Source organism: Ictalurus punctatus, chromosome 3 (genome assembly GCF_001660625.3).
Source record: "Ictalurus punctatus breed USDA103 chromosome 3, Coco_2.0, whole genome shotgun sequence".
Classification (NCBI taxonomy): Eukaryota; Metazoa; Chordata; class Actinopteri; order Siluriformes; family Ictaluridae; genus Ictalurus; species Ictalurus punctatus.
The window spans coordinates 16150346-16163288 of record NC_030418.2 but is presented as its reverse complement, the minus strand read 5'-3'; the positions used below and the strand labels follow the sequence as shown (position 1 = coordinate 16163288).

Here is a 12943-nt window from a genome sequence, read left to right as displayed (position 1 = left end):
TTTTATTTTTAAAATATTTTTATACCACACTGTGGTATCGACTTTGGTATCGAGTATCGTGTACTTTTGGTGTTATCGGTACTGACTACTAGATTTTTGGTATCGTGACATCGCTAGTGTGTGTGTGTGTGTGTGTGTGTGTGTGTGTGCACGAATGTGCCCTATGATGGGTTGGCACCCCGTCCAGGCTGTCCCCCACCTCGTGCCCCGAGTCCCCTGGGATAGTCTCCAGGCTCCCCTGCAACCCCGTGTAGGATAAGCAGTACAGAAAATGGATGGATGGATGGACCTTGACCCTGTTTGGCTCAATTCCAAAAGCATTATGGTTATATTGATAATCCTACAAACATTCAACCACTTGTTCATGAGAGATCACAGTAGCGAGAATCCTGAATGGATGGACGGTCAGACAGGTGGACAGAAATCGTACTGAAAAAGAAAGTCGTTCTTTGCATTAAGCACTGTTTAAAAGAAAAATTATCAATCAGTCAGTAGTATACATGACTGCTGTGCTGTTGCAGGAAGTGGAGACTCTGGACATTTAGCAGGAAGTGCTGGATTCAGTATAATTGATTCATCATTGTGCACTGAAGCGAATGGCAGCAGTGGCCAAATACTAGACCTTAAATAAAAGTGCCTGGTTGCTATGCTACCAGTAAAATGATGAACAGCATTTGCAGCAGTCAGTCAAGCAGCTCTTCAACATCTGTAACAGGAAAGACATATTTTCCCGTCTGTAAATGTGAACATGGGTTTACTCTGGACGTTCCGGTTTCCTCCCACCTCCCACCTGTACGTGTATGCACACATGGTACCCTGCGACGGACTGATGGCCCATCAATTTGTATAAGTGACTCATGGGCAGTGTTCCCTGGATAGAAACATGGTTATAGTAATTAATTATTATAATACCACTGGACCAAAACAAAATGAAAACAAGGGTCGGTGTTTCTTGGAAATTGTAAATGGACAGGACCTTTTCCAATAATACATCACTCCACTCTACACATGTGTTATTAGCATATACTGCTGGTTGTGCCATCAAACAGTCTTTCACATGAGACTTTTCCTAGGAAATGTTATCACTGGAAATGGCATTTCAAGTAATTCAACTACACTCTGAATAATTCTTCAGCAGTAATTTTGCTGTCAACTGTACCAGATGTACCAGAGGGTTATCTGCTCTCCTATCACAAGACGTCAGTGTCAGACTCACTGTCTGTCGAAACCTATAAATGAAATACCTTATAAGCATCCAGCAGGACATAAATTGGAAGACAAACGTATACCAAATAAAATTATACAGTAATGACGTTTTAAGTGAGTTAGGAACTCAGCTATGGACACTAGCACAGACAGAAGAAGAAAACAGGCAGAGTGGGTAAAGCTGAAGTGCACTCGTATATCACTCATGGACATGGATGTGTCTCAGTGCTAGGAAGTGTTGTTGGGAGGTAGCTGGATTGCTATGGGTGGAAAAAATAAGCTCTGCATCAGGAAGGAAAGGCGACTATCCAGCTGAGACCTGAGCCCAATCCCTGACACCATCAGCTGCAAAAAGTGTCAAAACAGAAAGCCAAGTTAATAATAAGGCACCCAAAGAGACACAACACTGCTTTAATGACATTTATTCAGACTTCACTCCCGATATAAATAACAACCAACTGACATTTCCCACATTTCAGAGGTGGATTGTTTTAGGTCAGATTAAGTGCCTAGTCAAATGATCCAAAATAATTTTCCATGTGTACTATGCCATATAGTGACTAACTGGAGATTCTTTACATTTATTTTATTTTGGCAGACGCCCTTAACCAGCATGACTTACATTTATCACATTTATACATCTGAGCAGTTGGCGGTTAAGGGCCTTGCTAAAGAGCCAAACAGTGGCAGCTTGGTGGTGCTGGGGTTTAAACTTACGACCTTCCGATCAGTAGCCCAACATCGTAATCACCGAGCTACCACTTGAATAATACATAGTTTCCGTCTAGTTCTTAATAAAGCAGGTAGTTTGGAACATCTATTCCCTTCTATTCAGTGCAAACTAAGATAAGAACATTAACCCCAAAGACAACAAAGCTGCCTAAGCTATTATTTTTCATCCCTGTATGTGTATCTAGATGAAATACTGTTCAATTTCTGAGATTCCTTAACAATTACTACAGGATCTAGTGAAGTGGATCTCTTTTGTGTCTCACCGCTGCAATCACAATGATGTAAAAACAGATATAAGAGATAAGAGGTGCTCTGATGTCTCCCATGATGGAAATTCTGTTAAATCTGTACATAACAACATTGTGTTCATCTCAAAAGGTGCAATCATCTCTGTGAGCAAAAAATCATGACAGTTATATTAAATACGACTACTAGATACAGGTATTACTTGGCAAACTGAACATTTCCAGCCACTAACTGTAGGAAAAATAGAAAAATGATAAATCCATGACCTCTCCATCAACAGGGGAAAAGTATTAAGGTGCACCTATTATGGTTTTTCAAATATTACCTTTCAAGTAGAGTGTTACAGAGCTGTTTGTGAATGTAAAAACATCTGCAAAGTTTCAAAAAACAAAGCACACGACAAACTGAATTATTGACTCCCAAAAGAAGGAACCGAGTCGGAAGAACTGAAACGGGTCTTTAGTAATTCCAGATTTACTTCCTGTACTAACCTACATAGGTTTGTAACAAAACGCCCTGCCTCTGGTCTTGAAACTCGTTATGGTAGTGGGCATTTCCTTTTCCGACACACGGTGACAGCAATAGACCAATCACAACAGACCTGGACATCTGACCAATCAGAGCAGAGTATGCGCTCTGAAAGGAGGAGTTTAGAATGAATCCTATAGAACGAATCCTTTAATGAGTCGTTTTTGACACTGGGGGGGGGGTAATGCTGTGATTTAAATTATGAGCACAGTAAAGTGTTTTTTGACCTTGGATGCATGTAAATCTATTGTACGAGACCTTTAAAACAAAATTAGGCCAAAACATTTACTCCCATTCTAGACTGTAGATCAAGTTTCACCTAAAAACACTGCTGTAATGAATGAAATGCAGTAAGAGCCAGTTAGCACTGGCTTCATTCCCTACTTGTTTTTATTCATGGCATGCAAAATGATATGAGTATAAAAATACTAATGGCATTCAATAGCACTATGGACTTGAGGCATGACATCACTCCAGATAAGACACAATCAATACCCATTAGTTATATAGTGCTGAGTTGAACAGTCTAGTGAATGCAGTCCATAAACCAGACCTACTATAAAGCATTACGTTTTGAGCAAAGCTAGTTTCCATGTTTCCATAAAACAACCATTATTACGCAACCTAATAAAAGCATGTCATGTACACAATGTCAAGAAAAGCATGATTTAAGCATAAAAGTGCTAATAACAGTCAAATCCTAGTATGGGGTTATAAAAAAAAAATTAATAATAATTAAGAAGGTTAACCAGGTCATCTAGGTTAACCTAACTTCAGGCAAACACTGTGTCTCATAATGAGAGTGAAAGCATTAGCAGCACAGTCAGGAAATGTTTATTTTCTGAAGAGGAAGGGACACAGAAGCCATTACAGTCAATGCCAGAGGTGGATGCTGGCTCAAAGCCCCAATGTAAGCCATAACCTGAGAGCTTTTCAGGAGAATCATCAATCAGGTCAAAAGATCAATTCCCCATGGTTTCTCCATAGACCATCTGACCATTCACAGAGTCTCTATCTAGTTCCTTTTCCAATACACAGAGGTTTAATGCTGAGACTCAACTGACAATCTGCATAAAGGTAATCAAAGAAAAAACAGAAAAGTTTCTAAAACACAAGATACAGCAATGACAGAATCTTATTGTGCTTTCCCTAAAACAGTGCGACATGGAACAATGATCCCACAGAGTAGAAGCCATCTAGAATTATCTGTGATGAACAAAAGTGGTATTAGAAGTGACCATCTCATATTCAGCTTTACAACATTTACGGGTGCGATTGGTCGGGTGTCCACAAACTTTTGACGGTATCGTGTACAAGAGTGATTCAAATGAAAACCTCAAAAGTGTAACAATCTGGACACTCGGTCCAGCTAAGTTCTTTTATCTACAGCAACTGGTCGTAAGGTAGGAATTATGGCTGGGCAATATGACGATACTATATTGATATGGTGATAAAATTCATGTCTATTGGTAAGTTAGAAGAGCTAATCCATGCAGAGACATCTCTGGACATGGAAGACAAACCCAGTGAAAATGGGGAAAACCAACATGAACACAAGGAGCATGTATGACAAGAAAAGGGCCGTAGAATCAAACCCTGGAGCTGTGAGACACGAACAACATTAATAGAAACTGTGGAATATCCATTTTATTTTTTGTGGCTCAAGAGCTCAGCAGCACTATAGGTCAGGACTGAGCTTGTCAATCATGGTCATCTAGTAGAGTAGTTTAGCAGTTATCTGTAATTTAGCACTTAAGCTGCCTCCAGGTCGGTTTCATCTGTTTCAAGATGTCCTTGTAAAGTGGTCAGAAAATCCCTAGAAAAACAGTGGGTTTTTTTTTTCATTTATGTCCTTCAGACATCTGCACTGTGTCTAGTTACACTGATGAGGAATATGAGGCATATGAGCACCATGCCAGAGGCTAATGCTAATCCGTCGCCCACCCTGACTAACCAAAAGATGTTACTCAGGTTCACATGGCAAAATATAATTAAAGCAGTTCTACCCAGGAAATTCCAATTATATGACCACTGCTAACTACTCAAAATGCAGTCCCTTTCTGACAGTTTGAATTTCTCTTCTACATTTCTAGAACTTCTAAATTGCTCAAAGAACCATATGGAGAATTGCAGAGGCTGCCTTAGAGCCAAGAGCTTTAAACATATTCTTGAGGCTTGTAATCTACACTTGCTGAGCACGTTATAAGGAACACTATACTAATACTGGATTGGGCCTCACTTTGCTCTCAATACAGCCTCATCTCTTCATGGCATGGATTCCACATGATGATGGAAACATTCCTTTGAGATTCTGGTCCATGTTGACATGATTGCATCATGCAATTCCTGCAGATTTTTCAGGTGCACTTTCATGCTGTGCATCTGCCATTCTACCACATCCCAAATGAGTTCTCTTGGATTCAGATCCAGTGACTGGTGCATTTTGTGACATGGTGCATTATCATGCTGGAAGTAGCCAGTAGAAGATGGGTAAATTGTGTCCATGAAGGGAAGCACATGGTCAGCAACATTACTCAAATAGGTTGTGGCATTCAAATGATGATTGGTATTAACGGGCCCAAAGTGTGCCAAGAAAGCATTCCCCACACCATTACACCACCTCCACCAGCTCGGACTGTTGACACAAGGCAGGTTGGGTCCATGGATTCATGCTGTTGGTGCCAAATTCTGACCCTACCATATGTGTGGCAACAACAATCATGCCATAGTCAAAATCACATAAATTTTACCCCCATTTTGATGATTGATGTGAACATTACATAAAGCTGTTGGTCCGTGTCTGCATGATTGTATGCATTGCAATGCTGCAACACATTTGGCTGATTAGATAATTGCATGAACGCATAGGTGTACAGGTGTTCCTAATAAAGTGCTTGGTGAATGTATCTCAAGGGTCAGGGTCCTACACAGGTTTGCACTTCCTCATTGTAACATACTTAATGGTGAACAAAGGTTAGTGTTGCTCAGTGAAAGGAATGGAGGATTTGTGAAAAGTCTATAGTCCCTACTCAAGAGTTTCTCCATTTTCCGAAATTACATGCATCCTAGTTTTAAACTGATGGCATGGCACATCATCTTCTCTCTCATTGTGTTCTGCCAGGAGCTTCCATGCCTGACCACTAAATCTCTTCAGCTCTCAGCCACACCCTGAAATCTACTGCATAACCACCACGAGTGTGCTAGTAACTGAAAGAAAATGTGGAGAAAATTGGTTCCCTGAAGCAAAAAGGGAAGACAGTCCCATCAAACACACCTGTTATAAAACAGATTTATAATAAGCAAGCTGCTAGAGGATTAAATCTAAACCAGACTGTAGAGTAACTGCAACTGTCTACACTTATTTAAAGTGAATGCTTGACTGGGATTTAAGAATGCCTCGTTCAGCTGTACTGTTTCAGCAAAGTGCAAAATCAGATACATGTCTGTCTTAAAGATGAGCCAAAGAGACTTGCGTGATTTATTCTTCACATCACTATTTTACAGTGTAATGGATGCACCATGCCAGCAGTGAGATAAGACTAGATAAGACAGATGCCAGTTCTATTCAGCTCTATTGCAAAAAAAAAAGAACAAAATAATCCATTCTTATCAAAATCCTATAGGAAGCGGGATGATGGGTGTCAGAACTATCTAAAATTTTCAATTCATACATTCATCTTCATTTTATCTGATCAGGGTTGCAGCGGTTGTACAGGGTGTCAGAAAAGTCTCCATACATAGGGGAGAATTAACACATTAGCAAAAAGTCTCCAAAAATCACGGACCAACTGAGAAGTGGATGTCCACAAACATCCACTGACGGAGGCACAACAGTAGTGGTGCTGGCAGACATAGTCCCCTATGTATGGAGACATCTGGGACACCCTGTAGAGTCTACCCCGAGAACACTGGACAGGTATATGCACACCATTTCATTGCAGGGCACCATGCACACACACACACACACACACACACACACACACACACACACACACACACACACACATTCACAATACACTAAGGGCAATCCAGCATAGCCAATCCACTGGAAACTGGAAACTGGAAGAAGCTCTCCCAGGTACATGCAGAACATGTGAAACCCAAGCTCAGGATAAAACCAAGGACCCTGGAGCTGTGAGCCAGCAATACTACCCGCGGTGCTAATCTAAAATTACTTACCAGGAAATCAATCACTGCAATGCTTTTACTGCGATTCATTTTGTATCCTATAATAATGGCTCCCTGGAAAGCACACAACAACAAGTGAAATAATTATAAGCAAGTTTATCAATAGAAGCAGAGAATTCATTTGGTTTCTTGGCAGACTTGGTTGTTTTGATGGAAAAAATTGTATGGCATAACAATAATGACAAGCAGGCCTTTGACTAGTCTGTTGTTTGACTTTTAAACTTCTATTAGTCACTCTCTAAAGTAGCATTCAACAAAATCTAAAATCTACAGCTCATTATTTATTCGATCAGCCTTTGTGAAACTGCTACAAGTCAACTTGACAAAATGGAAGGTTTGCACTGCAGTAAGCACAAGGAATATTCCCTGGCGGTATAGTGGCTAGGATTCGGCGCTCTCACCGCAGCGGCCCGGGTTCGATTCGGGGTCAGGGAATACTGTTTAGTGGCAGTGGCAGCTCAGCTCAGGCATTGGACTTCTGATCAGAAGGTCATGAGTTCAAATCCCAGCACCACCAAGCTGCCACTGTTGGCCCTTGAGCAAGGCCCTTAACCATCAACTGCTCAGTTGTATAAATTAGATATATGCAAGTCACTCTGGATAAGGACGTCTGCCAACTGCCATAAATAAATAAAGTTTTACGTGATCCCGATATATTTTGTCCTAAGAACTGTCCTTCAAGCTGCCAGTGTTCCTGCCATTTACTCAAAGAAAATATATATATATACATATATATATATATATATATATATATATATATATATATATATATATATATATATATAGCCTCCACTGTAGGAACAGCTACAGACCTGTCATTTTCCTTGCACCCGCATACACATTACAATTACTTAAAAGATGCGTTCAAATATTGCATGCATTCAAATATTAAGCAACCTACAATTTTGCCAGAGACACAAATATTTGCACTATTGTTACACTATGCATTCATTTATTTTAATGTTATGCCATGGAGGGCTAAAATTGATGCTTTCTTCTCAGGAAAACTATGAAGCTGCAATAGTTTCTCATGCATTTGAATCAAAGCTTCAAATGAGTTTTTTTTTTTTGTTTTTTTTAACTTACAATATTTTTTGACACTGGTAGTTAGCTTCAACTGACTTTTGTCAGAATACCTGTAAGCCATGTAAAAATCTAGCATCAAGCCATCTTTAAGGAATTTGTTTAAGCACCTCCAACATACAGTTAGCCTTAGTCACAATATATGCTCACTACTTAGAGTACAACCCCAAGCATTGTAGACCCATACATACAGTGGTGCTTGAAAGCTTATGAACCCTTTAGAATTTTCTATATACCTGCATAAATATGACCTAAAACAACATCAGATTTTCACACAAGTCCTAAAAGTAGGCCCAATTAAACAAATGAGACAAAAAAACATTATACTTAGTCATTTATTTATTGAGGAAAATGATCCAATATTACATATACATGAGTGGCAAAAGTATGTGAAACTCTATGATTAGCATCTAATTAGAAGGTGAAATTAGAGTCAGGTGAATTTAATCAATGGGATGCCAATCAATCAGGTGTGAGTGTGCACCCTGTTTTTTTATAGAACAGGGATCTATCAGAGTCTGATCTTCACACATATTTGTGGATGTGTGTCATGGAATGAACAAGGGGGATTTCTGAGGACCCCAGAAAAAGAGTTGTTGATGCTCATCAGGCTGGAAGAGGTTACAATACCATATCTAAAGCATTTGGATTCCACCAAACCAAAGTCAGACAGATTGTCTACAAATGGAAGAAATTCAAGACTATTGTTACCCTACCCAGAAGTGGTCAACCAACAAAGATCACTCCAAGAGCAAGATGTGTAATATTTCATGAGGTCAGAAAGGCACCCAAGGTAACTTCTAAGTAACTAAAGACCTCCCTCACATTGGCTAATCTTAGTGTTCATGAGTCCACCATCAGGAGAACACTGAACAACAATGGCGTGCATGGCAGGGTTGCAGAGAAAGCCACTGCTCTCCAAAAAGAACATTGCTGCCCTTCTGCAGTCTGCTAAAGATCATGTGGACAAGCCAGAAGGCATTTTGGAAAAATGCTTTGTGGTTTAAATGAGCGTTTTGTTTGGATAATGGAAAACATTGCATTCCAGCATAAGAACCTTATCCTATCTGTGAAACATGCTGGTGGTAGTATCATGGTTTGGGTCTGTTTTGCTGCCTCTGGGCCAGGACGACTTGCAACCATTGATGGAACAATGATTTCTGAATTATATCAGCGAATTCTTCAGGAAAATGTCAGGACAGCTGTCCGTGGAATGAATCTCAAGAGAAAGTGAGTCATGCAGCAAGACAATGTCCCTAAGCACACAAGTCGTTCTACCAAAAAATGGTTAAAGAAGAATAAAATTAATATTTCGGAATGGCCAAGTCAAAGTCCTGACCTTAATCCAATAGAAATGTTGTGGAAGAACCTGCAGCAAGTAGTTCATGTGAGGAAACCCAACATCCCAGAGTCGAAGCTGCTCTGTACTGAAGAATGGGTGAAAATTCCTCCAAGCTGATGTGCAGGACTGATCAATAGTTACTGGAAATGTTTAGTTGCAGTTGTTGCTCCACAAAGGGGTCACACCTGATACTGAAAGCAAAGGTTCACATACTTTTGCCACTTACAGATACTGTGATACTGGATCATTTTCCTCAATATATAAATGACCAAGTGTAATATTTTTGTCTCACTTGTTTAATTGGGTTCTCTTTATCTACTTTTAGGACTGAATATAAACTATTAAGCACTTATTTATACATATGTAATCATTTTATATTTTTATTTCATCAGAAACGAATAGAAAAATATATGAAAATAAAGTACTCAGTAAATGACAATTTCACCAAAAAACACATTATGATAGATTTATCCATCAACTAACAGAATGGAAATCCATAAGTCTATATTCAAATGTGGATTCTTTGTCATAAAATCCATAATTGTTATGGACATTTCAAGTAGTGTTTTTTTTTTTTATTGTGAAATTCTTTCTAATAGAAATAGGCTGTCCATCCTGAGCCAAGAGAAAGGCGTGTGGACGTGACAGTATACAAGCTTTGACGGTAATTATTACACAATACACCATTCCTTTTATAAAGCTTCTAACTACAGTTTCCATTCTTGCAATATACTACAGAAAAATGACTTAGCTCCTTGTTTCATTTCATTTCCACAAAGACTCGGTTTGAATATTACAGCAGTGAATAATGTCCACTTATTAAGTCAATGTCACAAAATATTCATAAATGCTTTCCTCAAACATTAAGAGAAGTGCACACACAGGTAGCATGTTGTGTTTGGACCAGTGTTTAGACAGTGTCCTACTTCACAGCTAATCGCATGCTTGCTTACTTCCTCATAGTACTATAGGTTGGAAAATGCTAACAAGCTGTAAGGCAATAAAGAAACGCATGTTTACCAAGCTGCTGAGGGGAATACGTTTAAATATATTTTTTTTTAAAGGCAATGCCTACAAATATAGGGAATTACCAAAAGGTTTTTATGAATCGCAATATCTAGAACTTAAACATATCCTTCTAGACAACAGGGAGATGGGACATTAAATAAAAGATGACAACATGACATAAAAGAAGAGGACAGTTTGCGAATAACAATGGCATGGCAGTAAAGGAATTCATTGAGCAATTGATTTCCAGGATCATTCATTTGAAAACTGAAACAAGAGGCCCTAAGAGTTAGGAGTCCTTAGACAGGACATAGACCATAAACTATATTATATATGTGTGAGTGAGTGAGTGAGTGAGTGAGTGAGTGAGAGAGAGAGAAATAAAGAAAAGTGAGCTAAAAATGCTAAACAATTCAATTAAAAACAAAAAACACAAGTAAAGTGAGAAGTTATTAGGTTCCTAGCAGAGGTACAGCCTAGATGCTTGTTATGATCATGTGACCTATTAATGATCGTGTGCAACTTGTGGTTAAAATAAAGCTCAAAACAATCACTTTGCAGTACGCATCGGATTTGCAATGGAACAGCCATGCATATATCGTAAAGACACTCCCATCTCTGGGATTTATACAGGAGATCGAATTGCTATAAATATACATATTGACTACAGACGTCCTGGAAATCTTATTCTGTCTGAACAGTAATATAGGTTACTGTAGTATGTAACAAATAAATAAATATAAATAAAAACGGTGTAATATTTCCAGACATGGTAACGCACAGTCCCAAAAAATGACCTGACATGACTAAAAACAAAATCCATGAGACACCCCGGTTATAATTCTATCACCTATGCTTCATATGTAAAGCTTATGATGCACTGGAATGCAGAAACACGCGCGAGCGCACTGCAGCTGTACGGTGACGCTGTGATTAAAAGCATGACTCTGACACTCTGGCCACTGATTTGTTTCTTGTTTTGTCTTTTGTTTTTATATTTAAACGAGCACTCGCTCGATGCTGCAGCAAATTTCTCCCTGGAAGATATCTCGAGCAAAAAGCGAGCAAGTTAGTAAGCTCACTTACACACTCACTCACTCACACTCACACACACACACACAGAGAGACGCACAATACTGCACGCTGAAGTGGTCCACCATTCAGGATGTTTAACAAAAACACGTCAATGAGCAGCACAGACAACCACAATGCTTTTATCCTGGTGAACAATTTTTATGGCACAATTAGTTCTTGACAATGCCATCGTGGAAAGCACAAGGTCCGAGCTGTAAAAATCCAATCTCTTAAACAAAACCCGCTTCACAATGTCTGAGACGCGATTTCAGTCTGTAAATAGGAAAAACCTCGTTTGAATTTTTCTCTGGAGATTTCGGTTGCACGACAGTTTGTCCGATATTAAGGAAGAAAAAAAAGATTCATCTGTTCAACATCCGAGTCAGAGTACGTTATTTCTATAGTGTTTTCTTTTCACTCACCTCTCCCTCTAGCCTGAGGAAATGCGATGTTTTGTTTATTTCACGGTCTCCATCTGACTGAGTGCGTCATATCACTGAGACTTCCGCGTTAATAAGAAAACGGCGTAAGAAAAACGCGTTAAACTGCGCATGCGCGAACTAGGCGCTCAGCCCAGAACGGGCTCTTGTATTGTGTTTGAGCTGCCCTCGTGTCTCATTCACACACAAACTTCACGTCTGTTTAAATTGCATGCAGATTGAACTATACAGACATAGGTCATCAGAAACAGTGGGTTTTAGACAGAGACTTTTGACCAGTTGGATCTAAAGCTCCTTGTCCTATTTACTGGGGATCTGTTGTTTGTGTTCCAGTAAGAGGGAGGATTGCTGAAAGCAATCCCAAAGTATCACACAGTGTGTGTGATACTTTGGAAAAATCATGTTTTGCTTTTGAAATCACACTTTACTGAATAATTTCATAGCAGGTTACAATCAATCATGTACAGTTTACACGTATCTGAAATATTCATGTTTGAACCCCTCCACTTCAGCAGACTTATTTTATGAACATAATCCAGCTACTCAAATATGTACAATGTTGTTCTGGCTACTTATTAGAGCCATAGAGCTTTTTATTCCTGAACCTTTCACTACATGGACACATTAGGTCCAACTTGTCATTATTTGTAGACCTGCTTGTTTTCGAGTTGCTGAGGTTTGGGTTAATTCAAGGGATTGATGTTAGTAATAAAGGTTAGAACTTGGATAATGATGTGTTCTGGTTTGCATTATTATAACAAATTAAAAAAATAATGACATTCCCCCCTGGTTATGCTTCATGAAACCCTGGAGGTTCCTGGATCCCACTTTGAGAATTACTGCTTTATGTCACTTATCTTCTTTAATGCTTCTTTAATCAACTGTTGCACTGGGGGTTCAATGGGTTTAAACAGTGCTCATGTCCCATTATTAGGCAACATTTGCCAAGAACTGGTATTTCATGAATGGCAAATGGATGGTACATGATTCATTGTCCACACCATAAACACACCTAGTGATGCCTAATCTTGAAATGGGTTGTTTGTACATGTAGAGTTAAACCAGTTAAACAAGGTATTGTTCAGCATGTTTCCTC

The 12943-nt window shown here is 39.2% G+C and overlaps 1 protein-coding gene across 2 annotated transcripts in view; it reads right to left on the bottom strand.

Annotated features, from left to right (window-relative positions):
• The window catches only part of marchf8 (membrane-associated ring finger (C3HC4) 8), an 84686-nt gene extending 72742 nt beyond the window's left edge, over nucleotides 1-11944 (bottom strand). Inside the window, exon 1 of one of the 2 annotated variants that reach the window (XM_017462522.3) lies at nucleotides 11830-11944. The gene's annotated coding sequence lies outside the window, so the exon portion shown is untranslated. Of the gene's footprint in view, nucleotides 1-6891; nucleotides 7306-11829 lie in introns of those variants that run through there. The other variant, XM_053678622.1, reaches the window with a different exon arrangement.
• Nucleotides 11945-12943: the final 999 nt, after the last annotated feature.